Raw genomic sequence first — 6,772 nt, 5'->3', positions numbered from 1 at the left:
TCCACGTCATTATCCTATTTCTTTCTTCTTCTTTTTTATAATAATTTTTTAACATTTACTCATTCTTTAAATATTTACACTTTATCCAACCTTTCTCCCTCTCTTACCTTTTCATCTCCCCACTACCTTTTACTTTAATATCACTCTTCATCTTCCCTTATTTTGTCTCTTCTTATTCACACCCTTTTACTATAAATTTGACATTCTTTCTTTCATTCTTCGCATAGTTTTTCCTCACAAAAAAGGTTATTTCTCTCTCTCTCTCAATTTCTTTGTTGATTTTTTTATTTTTCTTGCATCTCTGCTTTAGTATAATTGTGGTTTGTCATGAAATATCAAATCTCAACTTATATTCAAAGTACGACCAAAATTGTAACTTTACTTTCTAGTATTAGCAGCAACAACATTGCTAATTGCTTCTGTTACGAATTCTAGGCGACGATTGGTAAGATTTTGATTACACCGTAATGAGTATTTGGTCTAACTTTGGTGGCCTTTCTATAAAGGAACTTGAAAATTTTCTCTTAATTACATATATGAATTTGCTCCACTATCTGCTTAAAATGGATTTTGGCCATTTGCTTATCATCATGTACATAAATTATTGTTGACTCATTTCATCCACACCCTTTTCAAGGCAAAATAAATCATAATTATCAGAGATTAGTTCTCTTTTAATTTTGAGTACGTAATTTTAATTAAAGATACATGTGACTACATATGAAGTGATATCCACTTTTTTAATAACTTTATGGGCAGAGAAGAGTATCACTGTATCAGGACTGAGAAAGCAAGGCAGCTATTTGAGGCCAAAGAAGAATACTTCATCCGCAATGGAGCAATGTTACTATAAAAGCAAATTACTTGCAACTAAGGTAGAGATATAGAGCCAATCATGATTTTCTCTGCCAAGGACATCAAATAGGCTACTAATAACTTCAATCCTAATCTAATCCTCGGCCAATCCTAATCTAATCCTTGGAGCTGAAATTGCAACATTCTACAAAGGAACACTAGATGAATAGGAAGTAACTATTAAAGTCAAAGGTCCTCCAACACATTGGCCCTTTGAGATGATAGTAGATTTCTTCTTAAATCAAGTCACAATAAAACAATTGATCAGCCACAAGAACGTTATGAGACTTTGGTTGCTACCTTGAAACTGAAATTCCCATGTTGGTTTTTCAGCTCATCTCCAATGGCACCCTCTTTGATCATCTCCATGGTCAATGCAATGAGATTCCTTGCCGGATCTCATGGCTTGACCTTGTAAGAATAGCCACTAAGATATCCTAAGCTCTTTGTTACATGGATTATGGTAGGCCAAGGCCAATAGTCTATTTGAATGTCAAATCATCAAATATATTTTGGATGAGTCCTGGACTACCAAACTATCAAATTTTGGTTTTTTGGTTTCAATTGCACTTGAAGAAGACGTTTTTCAAGGTAATTCCATTGATGGAACCATTGGATACATATATCTAGAATATCTAGATACACTACGTGTCACCGAAAAATGTGATGTTTATGGCTTTGGGGTTGAATTGGTGGAAGTCTTAACAGGTCATCATCCCATAGAAATGTTCCTAGGGTATATAAGTTTGGTAGATTGCTTTGTTTTGTCAATGGAAGAGAATTGCATATTGCAAATTGTTGATGATGTGGTGCTAAGTCAAGGAAGCAATGAAGATATTCAAGCATTCACTGAGCTTGCATTGAGATGCATCAAGAAGAACGGAGATGAGAGGCCAGCCATGAGAGAAGTAATGCTAGAGATTAGGCGGATACAACACCTCGTATGGTCAAAACAAAATAATGAAACTAGTTCAGCCCAAACACCCTTAAAGTCATGCAACTGAATTGTCATTATTGGCATTAGAAGCCCATTTTATTGTCTACTAAGCCTGTAAAGTAAACTTTAGCATATTATTATATATTTGGGTAGGGTTGGTTTCATTGGGATAGAAGCAACCAGTGGCTGATCAAATTGCAGAATATGATACTTCAGGACAATTTGCTTGGCATATTATAATTCATTGCAGTATGATCTCCCTAATGCATTGTTGTTAATGACTAAATTGTCTCTGGCAATAATTTCATTGGCATGTGGTCCAATTCTAGCTCAAATGCCCACACCACTGATTTGTACTCAATATTGTGTATATAAACACCTCTATGTAATACATCAAATCAACATAGTGTAGCAAATAACATAGATCATGTTAATTTTTTTTTCCTAATCCTGTTTGTTTTTATCTTTAATATTTTCAAATAGTATAAGAGCCTATCAATCTATGGCAGGCCATTTACTGGTCTATGCCTCAATTGAAGCCTTCCTTTTCAAATCAGAGTTTTTTTTACCACCAAACTCATAATAAACATGAACTAATCAAATCCACAATCAACCCCATTTTTTGTGTGTCAAAAGAACATTACTATTCACTCTATCTTGTGCAAATTCCATAGCAAGTATCTTTGTTTCCTTTCAAAGGTTCTTCATTTCAAATTCTAAAGTCAGCAAGTCACCTCATCCAATTAGATGTTCAAACTTGTAATTAGGTTTCTTAATTTGATAAGTGGAACTTCAATTTGACAAAAAATCATAAAGAACATCAATAGCACAAAATTTGGCCTAAGTCCTAATCTGAACGATTTTAATTCTTTGATTTATCCCAAATCTTGATGTTTTCTCCCAATTGGTGTTACCAAACCCTAAAAAAATATCCCAATTACTTATTATTTTATCCAATTTGGTTACATCCTAACCAGATTGAAACACCATAATTTTAATAATAAACTTAATACCTTACTATATCTTTTGTTAAATCCTACGGTGAAACATTGAGAAAATTAGGAGTTTAATATTTAATTGGGACCCTTAATTACATTATTGAGAAATCAATTTGAAGAATCGATAAGCGCAAAATTCCCAATTTTTCTATATCTATACATATTTAAAAACTGAAGCGTAGTATTTATTTTTACTACGCTCTTATTAAGCCACATCAGCGGCCACACTAGCTTTTTTCTTTTTCTTTTTCTTTTTTCCTTCCTTTTGTAATTAGCGTTTTCCCATTTATTACACCATCACATTATATATATATATATATATTGATATATATTTATTTATTTATTTATATTTATATTTATATTACTCTCTCTCTCTCTCTCAATTAATGTTTCCCTAAATTTTTTCTTTCCCATAAATTCAATTGACCCTTAATTCAAACTTCCTTCAACTCTATGACTCTCCCTCTCTCCGATCAAGCAGTCTTGAAAACCATTCAATTGCCTCCCTATTATAATTTTTTAACATATATTCAATTCGCCTTTAATTCAAACTTCCTTCAACTCTATGACTTACTCTCTCTCTCCCTAATCAAGCAGTTATGAAAACCGTTCAGATGCTATTATAATTTTTTTTAAACTATTGATTTGTTGCCTATATATATTTGCAATTATTCTACCCACTTTTACAAATTTCGAAAGTTCATCTCAAGTTAGTTCTTTTTCTTTTCTCTTTTTATCCCGCATATTCTTTAGGTTTTCCTGGTTAATTTTGTAGGAGATGTGCCATCGGAGATCTCAAGTACCAACAAAACTACTCTCAAAGCCATGCTAAAGAATACAATAAAAGAATTGTAGTGGGATTTGGCTGCTATATTTTATTCAAGTCTCACTCTTTTGGAGCTCATAATTGGAAACTAAATGTAGTTGCAGAAGCAATAACGGAGTTGATACTGATACTTTTGAGTTACATATGAGTAGGCTTCATTGGAGCTGTTTTTTCCATTCCTACATTTTTTTCATACAATGCTACTTTAAGTCCACCAAAGAAATGTACAGGTCTTTATGTATTACATTGAAATGTCATTCTTGGTTTTTATTTTTTTATTTTTTTTAAGAATCTTCTTGCTAGAATTTTCGTGGTAGTGATAGTTTTCCCTAAATCATTATCACTAAGAAATTTAAAGGTTTTGGCATATGTCAATATCCAATGACCATTAAAACTCCAACGAGAAGTGCTGCATTTTGCACTAAATCTATGTATGCTACTTATCACAGGATAAAAAGGTGGGTGATAGAAGAAAAATATCCAATACCAATGTTGATTTCTCTTTTGATTTTATCACTATCGATCAAATTGAGTTCCTTTTATGAATGAAAGTTTAAATAGTGTGTAAAACACCTATGAACGTTTAGACCCCCAATATACAAATTACCAACACAAGCTTATAATCAAACAATGTATATGCGAAATATGAAAATAAGATAAAACAAAATTGGTAAAACAATCTAAACCAAAATTAATCACAACCACAATAGTAATTAAAAGGCAAAGATTAAGGGAAGAGAGATGCAAAAACAAAGACAACACAACGATGTGTTATTGAAGAGGAAACCGAAGTTCTTGGCGAAAAACCTCTTTGCTGCCTCCAAGTGGTCAATAATCCACTAGAGAATAAAGTTGGGATATATGAATAGCAGAAGACCCTCCAAGCCTAATCTACCCAGTGCACCTAAACCCTCCAAGCTTCTTGCTCCAATAGGGTTATGTTGAACCTTGTCTTTTCTAGCTTACTAGATCCCGCAATATGCCCGATTGCATCTGCCAAAGCCTGGCTTCTTCTAATGCTTTCCATAGCATCAAAAACTCATTTGACACTCTGAAAGGGTGTGGTAAGTGTTTTGGCTATCAACCTCTCAAGGATATGAAAATGGAGAGGTAGGAGTTGAGGAAAATCCATAAGTAATTGTGTAGAGAATTGTGGGTATAACAATCTCTAACTCTCAATGTTTATGGCTAGGGTTTCCTCTCAAAAGCACTCCTCAACATATGTGGGTAATGGGGGTATATATAGTGTGGGTGCAAAAAGTGTGTATCAGATATGTTAGTTCAGCAAAACAGAATGTTTCGCGGGTATCTTGTAGGAAGGCCTTACCCGTGAGACACTCGTGAAAACCAACTATCTCCATCCTATCCTGACTCTTCGCATTCTAGTCATGTGCAAGACATACGCTTCACTTCGCGAGAAACTTACTTGCGAGATACCCGCGAAAACAGCTTTAGTCTTCAATTGCCTTGAGTCTTCACACTCTCTCTCTCTCACACACAACCCTTACAAATAAATCCCACATGAAATACGAGGTACATAAGATTAAAAAAAATTACAATAAAATTTGGCACGAAATAAAAGACAACAAAAACATAGTTGCAAATTACAACTTTACAATCTCCCCCTTTGGCTATTCCATGACAAAACCCCTAAAACAGAATCTAGACTTAAATGTGAGTTTCGGAACAGTGGGAAAACTCACTCACACCTAATCTAGAAGCTGTGAAGTACTTACATGTATATACCTGTAACCTGAAACATTCGCACACAAACAAAACTTTCATTAAGCTTATGACAAGTTGAATACATGGTACGTATATGAGCAAGTAAAGTGCGATCAAGTTCATAAACACTATATAACTTGTAAGCATATCTTGATCAAACAAAGTCAGTCATTAAAGAATGACTACAATAAACATTTAGCTAGTAAATGCTCATCCCGATATGCAAAGCAATAAATACCAATCACAATGATCAATTGCATGTCCAACACACAACCAATACAAAATACACAAAGTATTTGCGTCTAGGATACAAAATCCTACTGGGGTACAAGTGTGAGGTACTTAAGATAGTTTTGCAACATCTAAAAGTACAATAAAAAGTGCTACAAAGCAATGAAATAAACACAAGTACTGAATATTAAACTGAAATATAAAAACAAAGTACTTAAACTTTAAAAGAAAGCAATAAAACTATCCAAGAGCTATAAACACTAATAAATTTTAAAACAAAACATAAAAATGCTAAACCGCCAATAATGATCCAATATCTATGACTAAGCACTGCTCCCCCTCAATTGTGCATGCTCCATGCTCCCCCTCAAAAGTTTTCTCCCCCTTTTTGACCGGAATGGCCAAAGAGGCTAGAACTGCTCGGACTCTAAATCTAAGCCCTGCTTCATCAACATATCCTCAATCTGAGAAGATAATGCAGTGATCTGACCCTGGATGTATGCAAACTGGTCCGCAATGTGCTGCACATGGGAGTCAAGCATGCCAAACATTTGGTCTACTATAGCAATGAGGCGATCAAGTCTATCGGGTCCCCGTGCCTGTGCCTGAGAGGATGGTTGAGCAGAACTATCTGGTGCAAAGGTGAATCTCTCAATCTCCTCGTCAGTATCTCCACCCTCTTCCTCAACACTATCCCTTGGTATTTGAGAAACACCGGTTTTGGATCCGGTGACGTGAGCTTTGCTTCAAGTCACTGTGTGTGCACCAATGGGGGTATATATAATGTGGGTACAAAAAGTGTGTATCAGATATGACAATTCAGCAAAATAGAATGTTTCGCAAGTATCTCGCAAGAAAGTCTAACCCGCGAGACACTCGTGAAAACCAGTTGTTTCCATCCTGTCCTAACTCTTCGCATTCCAGTCATGTGCAGAGCACATGCTGCACTTCGCGGGAAGCTTACTCGTGAGATACCTATGAAAACAGCTTTAGTCTTCAATTGCCTTGAGACTTAACACACACTCTCTCTCTCTCACACAACCCTTACAAATAAATCTCACATGAAATACTGGGTACATAAGATTGAACAAAATTACAATCAAATTTGACACGAAATAAAAGCCAACAAAAATATAGTTGTAAATTACAACTTTACAATACATGATGAGCATTGACACATCAGGAATTGTTGCACTATAG

This window comes from Quercus robur, chromosome 8 (genome assembly GCF_932294415.1).
Source record: "Quercus robur chromosome 8, dhQueRobu3.1, whole genome shotgun sequence".
NCBI classification, from domain to species: Eukaryota; Viridiplantae; Streptophyta; class Magnoliopsida; order Fagales; family Fagaceae; genus Quercus; species Quercus robur.
This window is presented reverse-complemented; position numbering follows the sequence as displayed.